The sequence below is a fragment of the Patella vulgata genome, chromosome 4 (assembly GCF_932274485.2).
Source record: "Patella vulgata chromosome 4, xgPatVulg1.2, whole genome shotgun sequence".
Classification (NCBI taxonomy): Eukaryota; Metazoa; Mollusca; class Gastropoda; family Patellidae; genus Patella; species Patella vulgata.
Genome location: NC_065882.2, coordinates 53,446,552 through 53,456,201, shown reverse-complemented (window position 1 = coordinate 53,456,201; position 9,650 = coordinate 53,446,552). Strand labels below are relative to the sequence as shown.

Here is a 9,650-nt window from a genome sequence, read left to right as displayed (position 1 = left end):
AGATAAAGAGCTGACAGTTCTCGCTATAATAGTTAAAAAATAGATAATGAAAACAGAATATGCTGAAAATTTCAGTCAAATTGCTTCACTCTGAACTGAGATATTAGCGATTCAACTTTAGGCTAGACTCGCTCATCATTACTACCGTTGGTACAATAATAAACAGCCTAGATTTTTCATTTTTACGTTAAATCATCATAAAACGGATTCAAATCCACACCATATATTGCAGGCTAACGATGGCATCGAGAGTTGATTATGGTCTTGATAAGTTAATTAATGTCTACTTAATAATTTAAGGCCTAAAGAAAGATCTGCATTTGGCAGATTTAGCTCTTGCATAATGCATATTTAACCTCCACTTCACTGATAGAGCGGGAGCCCAGGGGGTCAACTTAGCTGAAAAGTGTACCAATTATCTCCTATATGGTATCAATGCATGCATATCTGGTATCATCAGAATGTAAGTCTGCCGGATTTCTGGTGGTGGGTGTGGTATTCCACGCCCAAAATGCCATGTCCCCCAACTAGGCTAGATTAGCTCAAAAGTGTACCACATGAAAATCGTACAGCAGTGTACCGTACATCCTCAGGTATTACAAAAACACTCTGAAAGTCATTTCTTGTGGTGCGGTACCCCTGACAGAGCTATGTAATTGCCAGACATTTGTAGTGGTGGAGTATCCCTGACAAGAGTTATCTAATTTCCAGACCACAGCTAGGCTAGATTAGCTGAAATCCATACCACCTAAAACAGCTTTGGAGTTGTTCAGTACCACCACAGGAATCATGAATGACTACTGCCAAACAGTTTGTGCGGTGGGTTACCCGCAACAGAATAGAATACTAATACCTAGCACATATGGAAGAGGTAATAAACTCCAAAGGTGGTACGGATTTCAGCTAATCTAGCCCAGCTAGGTTGACCCCCCTGGGTTCCTGGTCTATGAGGTGATATGGCATAGTTATAAGCAAAAGGGACACTATACGTGTGCAATATTTAGGTGCAAATTGTTCCAAAATCTTATTCTTGCTTTAAGAAACCACATTTCTTTTTATATGCCTACAATGAAATGTGGTTGTATATTGTCGTCAGTCGGTTTGGCGTTCACAAATGCTTGTGGATGCACTAAAAGCTAAAGTTAATATCCGATTGACTTTAAATCTATACGGTACACATTGTTTATGTTCATGAGACAAAGAGGCCTATTGATTTTCAACGATTTCCCATACTTATGGCCCTTGATATTAAATTTATGTATAGGCCTACTAAATGTTAGTAGCCTAGCCTATAGGACAGAACTAGAAGCAAAACAAATTCTAATAATTTCTGATAATAACATAATGGGTTGACAGTACTCATACTAAGATTTTCGTGTGTTGAAAATGTTTGCATTATTGACAAAAGAAAAAAATATGCGACAACCCTTGTTGTCCATTCAACTAAACTGCTGTGGCATGTTTCATTGCCTGGCAACCTGTCTTTTATTTACGCATCCAGACCATCCAGGGGTGGGGTTTAATGTCCATTCAACACTGACTAGGTCATTTCTGGACTAGCATATATTAATTTTATTTCAAGAATTCGCTTGTGCGTAGCCTACTGGTCTTTAGCAGTGGGAGAAAACCGCAATTTTGGTAAAATGGAGTGGGATTACAATTTACAAATACAATTACGTTTATTTTGGTCCATGATTCAGCAAAGAGTGACCGAAAAAGATATATATATTAAATATCCTGAGACTGAGAGTAGTGAGAGTGAGAGTCAATGAAAAATATTTCGCTAGATACAATCTGAAATGTATCAGCTGCCCACATTGCTCTATTGCATCTGCAGTGAATGCTGGTTGTGGTCAGATGTTGAGCAACAAATGGATGAACAGATTTTGGATTCATTTTACATGTTTTCTAATATTTCTTTTATTTGTGTTTCTCATTACTTTCGTCTGGATTGATGCCTGTGCTTTCCTTACAAAAATGTGAGAGTAGTTACAGGGTACATTCCCCTTACTCATTCGGGTGTCTACGGTTTGTTTATATTTTGTCGAGGTGTTTCTCAAATAAAGTCATTAGTCAATGAAAATCCTATTTATTAAATAAATAGGACTGTTTATTCTTTTCTAATGAAATGTTTGAAGGCCACCTTTCGATTTCGTCTGATATTGATATGGAATAAAATTCGCTGAATTTGCAATAATGATTCATTACACGAACTGTCACAAGTGAAAAATGGCGGTATTGAATCTATTCATTAGTAGTCAGTACAGTAAGCACGTGGATTTTTCTTTCTTGAAAAGGGATTTAGCAATTATCATACAGGGTAAGTAATTCGTGGATCATATGTTTTGTGTGAAAATGTTATTATTGACGTTACATAATCAAATAAATTGTATTCAAGTTATATTAAAATGATATTGACAAAGATAATATGCCAATTTCATGGCATTTATACATGCCATCCCATTTTATAATCCAACAATGCATATATATTATAGGCCTAGTACATTTTTTTTATACCGTACTGAAATGTGTTGATCAATTTTGGTGCATGTTTTTCATTTTACAAATGTAGTTTCGAAAGGAAACTTTTCCAGCTGCAGTCTCATATGCCCTCTGCCTGTTCATCATAGCATTTTGTACATAGAACCATAATAGCCTATATGGGTAGGGCCTACTATATTTGGGGTAGCATGATATATCCAAATTCACCATTATTTCAACTGATAAGACAATAATTTATATTGATATTTTATAGCCTACTATTAATACCGTTAATATTTATGCCAATGTCATTTTTGATTTACAATCGTAACGTTTTTGTGTCAAAATGCCCTGCAAAATGCGATTTCCAACCAAGCAAGTTGAAAGTTGTAATCAAATCCACCATTATTTTAACTCATATCACAATGATTTATATCGATATTTGAAAGAATACATTTCTTTATGCTAAATTGTCATTTTTAATTTAATATTGTAACGTTTTTGGTTCAAAATGTGATTTCCAAGCAAGCTTGGAATGGACATAGATACATAGGCGTACGAGCTGGGCCGCCCCCCCATTTTGGGCACCAAATGCTGGGAAAATTTGGGCACACAATTGTACTTTGTAAAAGTTGTATAAAAAAAATATTGTGTTCTTGAATGTGTCCAATTTAACAGCGAATTTATTATTATTATGTAACATACTAAGAACCTAACTACATTTTTTGGGCACCAACCACCACAGCCCCCAAGTCAAAAATTTCCCTGTACGCCTATGCATAGATAGGCTACATGTAGAGTGTGTCTAGTTTAGGCCTACCTTACAGTGTATTTTACACAATATTAACTTGAGCAAAACAGGAATGCAGTCACTTTTATTTTTCAAATGTAGATATTTTCAAACATTTCATACATGTACTTTGTGCAATATAATTTACTATATATTTTTTTTTATAAACCCAGGTTTTTTACTTATAAAATCCATAGGTAAGCCACCCCATGATTATATTAATTTGGGCACCGAAGGCATGATCTGCACAGCGAGGAGTCCAGGTGGCCTATTAGATCCCCGAAAATTTAAAAAAATAGAAGCCTGGAAGTGCCATTTCCAGTGATCTGAGACAAAAATCCAGTTCTAAAGTAATGAATGATAATGTTAGGGTTTTTTTTAGTCCAGCTGGGGGAGGGGGGGTGGTGGGAGGGGGTGCGTGCACCAGGTGCAACTCCCACTAAATCTGCCCTGGTATAATGGTTTCTTTCCAAAATAGTGCAATAACTACTTAACTACTTCTTCAGTTGCATAGTTAGTACCAATATTTTTTTATATAATTATGAAATAAGAATTAACTGTTTTCATTTAAATATGATTTTTAGCTGAGAGTTAATTTTATTAGATGTACTAAACCAACCTAACCTGAAGAATTGTGTTGCTTAAATTATTGGAGTTATTTCCCCTTACTTACCGGTACTTACAAAAGAACATGCGTCAACATTTGTGGAATGCTTGGATGATTGCACTGGACACCGTAAATATTTAAATCAAACACCAAAATGTGACAAATACTATAGTCTATTTAAAAATATATCTGAAAATTTCAAATCCAAAAATAGAGCCATTCAGAAATAATTGCTTAATGGTTTAAGAAATTTTATTCTTCAATTGTAGGATATTTATACTTGTGATTCTCACTTACCAATAAATAGGGTTATCTAGGTACTTATTTGAAATAGGTAACCCAACACAGAATCTGAAAGTTTGTAATATATTTTTCAAAAAATTACCAGAGACTTTCACATAATTGCACAGGAATATGATAAAAGTTTGCACCACAAATAAGATAAAAGTATTTCACCTCAGATTCAAAAATGATATAAATTATGAAAATTATTTAGATGCGATAAGAAATCCAAACCACAGAAAAGCACTAACAAATCTTAGAATAAGCGCACATAAATTGAAAATTGAAACCGGGAGATATTTAAAATTAGACGTAAAAGATCGTTTGTGTATTATATGGCAAGAGGTAGACGACGAAATTCATTTTTAACAAGTGCAAACGACATGACAAAAATAGAAAAGAACTATTCAAGTTAATTTTATTTGAGAGCCCAAATTTGTATAAAATGAATGTTTTACAACAATTTAAAATACTTATGATAAATAAAAATGTAGAAATTTTGAAATGTTTAGAAGCTTTTATATACAATTAGTTCCATGTCTCTAAAGTATATATGTTTATATAATTATGTACATGTATGTATCCTTTGTTTGGCTCATGTATATTTTTATTATAATTTTATTTGTATATGCACATAACCTTGTAAGGTTTTTTTATCGAGGACTTCTCCATTAAAAATCGTGGCTAGACTTTTGAATGTTTTTATGTTTATTTCTACGTTTTTAATTCTAAAAGAGAGGATTCAGCGACACAAAGGTCAATTTATTAGAGTACATTTATAATCATGTGTCTTATAGCAACCATCATTTGAATAGTGGAACCCCCAAGGTATGACAGAATGTTAGAGGTATGTAATTATGCCATTGACAACTGTTAGGGTTAATTTTAGGACTGAGAATAAATTGTACAGAAATAATTACCCTTGGTTAATCCATATTAAATCATACAAGGAATTTTAATCAAATTTTTAATATCTCACGTTATTTGTCAAGACAAATTAAATTTATCAGTTACTGAAGGTGCTCTGAGTCATTGTATGTCATAGCATAATATAGTACATGTATAACGGTTCTTTGTCTAACAGACTTGAGTTTTGTTTAATGCTCTATAGTGAATAATAATAGAGTTTAAAATACAAAAGAAATGGGGTACATAACCTCGCAGTTTGAACATGAAATTGGAGACATCTTTAAGTCAAATAGGTTTGTTATCCTCTTCATGGTAGGCATGATTTCTGTTCAAGCTGAGACAGGATTAAATACAAATGGCACCTGTAGAAGAATTTGAGTATATGTATAAAAGATGTAAAGACCTGTTAAGGACTATGATAGACATAAGTAGTAATCACATAACTCATCCATCACTTATTGCCAACCATAGTTTAATTATTATATCCTGGTATCAGTTTTCACAAGGTTAATATCAATAATATCATGTTTTGGTGTAACAACCTTTGAGCCAAATGTTAAAAATTATTGTTTCTTATACTTGTAAACATTTAAGAATTTTGTCTATTTGTGGACCTATTGTAATCATTTTATGTTTTGGTATGAATTTATTCAAATTTTATTGGAAGTAATATGATCCTATATGATTTGATGTGTAACGTGATGGGACAGGTAGGTCCAGATCAAGACGTATCATTATCCCTGTAGATACACATCTTTATATTTTTTCTGTATAATAGTTTCATTAAATAACCCAGGTTCTTTTTTGTATCTTTATAGTTTCAAAAACAATTTTTTTTATAAGAGATTCAGGATATAGTCTCTTGAATATAATGTCAAATAATTTATTCATGATTGTATTTTTTTTTCCAATTAGTTTTATCTAGGTTTTGACTGAACATGTAAATTATAGTGTGGGTGTGTATGTACTATTTACTGGATATATTTGATTATAAAGTTGTTGTCAAGTTTATGTACTTTTTGAATGTTGCCATGAGAAAGTTGCCAAATAGTTTCCAGTTTTACTTAAAAGTTTTGGGAAAAGCAAGGTGTCAATGTTTATGAATAATAATAATAATAATCACTTTATTTCAAAAGGGTAGAAAATTAGGCCTGGGGCCTTTCTTACATTTTGCCCTTTTAACAACACCAAACATGCATAAAATCCGGAACGTTGTGACCAAATTAATATCTTATCGAAAGGTTATTGATCCTAAACCTGGTTACCCTATAGATTTGGGGGAAAGTATTTTAGCCGGCTGTCTGAAAATCTACAGTACCAGATTGAGTTCAGTAAGCATTCAGTCAGCTGGTTTTATTTACCAAGTCATATAAAGTTCAATCCTCTGTCTGTTAACCCAGGCTTCCATATGAACAGCATTCTTACAATTACTATATATAACAGACATAACTATAGCACGTTTCTACCACTTACTAGATATCTTTATCCTCATTAAAAAATACAATTTATTTCATCAAATACAGTAATTAAACCTAGAGTATATCTCAGATAATGAAATTTTACAATTCTTAGAAATATCTGTTGGTTTTCTCATGGTATTGTTTTAAAATACCAGTGATCATTGTGCCTGCTTGATATTTGGGGAGCTTGGGGGTTTTCCCTGTAATGATAAACAAATGACCAAAACAAAATTTCAACCCAAACACCAGAGAATTTGTATACTGATACTATGTGATCAATAGATTTTTAATGAAGACAGTACATGTAATTTTTGCATTTGATTTTTCATTCTATTATCAAAAATATTAAGGATGCTGAATTAATGTATTTGATATAAAACAGGTTGTTCTTATCGAAATGAACAGTTAATTGACTTGAAATTATGGTGTATGTTTACCCTGTGACCGAGACCCAGAAGTTTAACAAACTTTATTTTATACATTTATTGCTTCTGAACATACCCACTGCCCACACAGTATGAAGTGGGTCACATCTTAACTAATCCAACTGCGCATTTCCATATAGTCCGCATACAATACAACTTCTAACAATAAATGCAGAATACTACAGCCTCAACAGGTATTAAATACACATTGATAAAAGCATGTAAGACAAAATGTATTCTTCAAACATTTGTAAGATGAACATATTTTATTGTTCACTGTGCTGAAAAGAGATCATGAGGAGTAACTAAAGATTTCTTTTAATGAACTCAACAATTCTTACTCCTCCCCGTGCATGACTTAAAAAAAACCTGAATGTTTGTCAATAGAAAAGTGATAAAGAGCTATTAAGAAGTTAAACTGTGGAAGGCCACCTAGTGTAGATGTAATTTATTCAAATTAAAAGCAAGTCAGAAAGTGGACACTGGTGATTAAAATATATCGTCTTCTTGTTTGAAGATCTATTAGGACGTGGCAATGCATGCGTGTCTGTATGAATAGGTATGAACAGTTAAGTGGATCCCATGAAAAGAATCTTAAGTTACATGGTTTTAGTGCCACATACATTTTGTATTTAGTGTATGTATGTAAAAGTCTATAGGTAAATAGTTATTTATACCACCTGGTATTGTCATATACTCTGCATGTTAATTGAGCTTATCCTTTGAAAATCTCTCCAGCGAAGAGTGGGTGAAGTAGTAGAAAAAGGTGCAATATGCTCTATTGTGAAAGTTCAATCTAATTTCATAAATACATCAAAATTTGTTGAAGATTTTAATTTTTCAACTGAATGGAGAGTGAAGCCTTGTCTTGAGCACAACACCTTTCAGTAGTAAATAGCCAAATTGAAAGACAGGTTCCAGTTTTGACATGTATTTCAGTATTTGTAAAGCATGTGCTATTGTCTATAGAATGTAACTTAATGAAATGAAATGGGGTTTAATGTCTTAATGCGCAAACTAGGCAGGGCCTAAAATAAGGTTAAATTCTCGTAGCACGGTTTTTGAAAATAATCCAGAGCTGAAAAACGGCATCTGTGGACTATTCTGGCTCAGTTTACATAGGAGTTTATTTGGCTATGCGCAGCTTTTTTTCACATGAAAACTCAGCTCTAGTTTGTTACGATAATATTTGAATTATAATTCAAATTCTATCATCACATCAACATCAAAACTCAAATTCTATCACTAACAAAGATACACCATATTTTTTTTCAGAGCACGCTTTTTTTATTTTCGAAGCACGGATCTTTCATTTCGAAGCACGTTCGTGCTCCAAGGCGCGTTATTATAGGCCCTGAAACTAGGTCTGTCATTGGGTCAACTGGCGTGGTTTCAAGTCCTGTGGGTTTTCTCTGAGGACTAAACACCCCTACGTGCAAGCGAATTATGTTAGTCCCAAAATGATCTTGTTTGTGTCAAGTGAACATTAGACCCCATTTCTCTCTCTCTCTTTAATGCACAAACTGGAATAATGAAGAAAGGCATACATTGTGCAGTGTTTTATGTCAGTTGTCAGGGATCTTTACGGTGCTTCCATTATTACTGTATATACATTATTCTTTTATTTGTCCCAACCTTATGACTAGACACTTTTCTTTTTCATACTCTCCATCCCTTACCTCTGACATGGGGAAATCAGATTGAAGCCATATCATAGTGAAGTTTTACTTCCATCAGTAGCCTATCATGTCTTATCCTACTCCTGACATGGTTTAAAGTTACAATTTCATATTTTCTAAGAAAGTCAAAACATAATTATTTCTATGTCTTTTGCTCAATAGGTTGTCAACTCACTATTATACGATAATAGATTATCTTTCTCAAACTTACAAATCTTCACACCGGAAATAATAACACAATTACCTCCCAATTACCTCCCTTGTTTTCCTATTCTCCACCATGGAATATAGCTATCTTCAAACGTTTGAATTTGAAGTTGAAAATGATATTTTTGCGAATTTCTCAACTGGCAATATTGAATTATAGGATTAATAGGATTATTCTTTAACGAGGTATGACTGTTTAAACTTTATAGATACCATACATTTTAAAAATATAACTTAAAAATATGAAATTGTAACTTTAATTATAAATAGAACCATTTCAAGTTCATATTTCTATAATGCATTTTTGTCTAATGGCTTTTGTCATTTTTGTCTAATGACACGAACAGCTGTCTAGTCCTTCGGTTGATACGAAAAAGCGAGGTCCCGTGTATACATTAGAATGCACATAAAAGATCCCTTGGCAGTTGGAATTCGATATAAGAGTAGGCGATAGTGTCGCTGCCCGGGCAAAATTTCCCTCATAGCACACTGTATGGCGTATGCCTGTCTTCATTAGCCCAGTATAGGAGCAGAACAGTAGGATGTTAAACCCCATTTCATTTCATTTCATTTGATCTGCAATGAAAACATGCTTTGTACATACCCTACAATGTAGAATTTATGATTTGGAAAACTGGTATTTTTTTTATCACTGATTAATGTGTCTGTATTTATACTATTACATAGCTCCAATACTGCCAGACAAATAAATATCACCAGAAAAATTAACAAAAGAAGAGGGGTGACCTAAATATCTGGGCACTTTTTTATAATTGAAATCTGCATGTATGCAATGACCTTGTAACTCCA

The 9,650-nt window shown here is 33.2% G+C and overlaps 1 long non-coding RNA gene across 1 annotated transcript in view; it reads left to right on the top strand.

The window, feature by feature from the left end:
* Positions 1–2,027: 2,027 nt before the first annotated feature.
* The window catches only part of LOC126817708 (uncharacterized), a 58,625-nt gene continuing 51,002 nt past the window's right edge, over positions 2,028–9,650 (top strand). The window contains exon 1 of the long non-coding RNA XR_007679111.1: positions 2,028–2,320. This is a non-coding gene — a long non-coding RNA (uncharacterized LOC126817708). The remainder of the gene's footprint in view (positions 2,321–9,650) is intronic.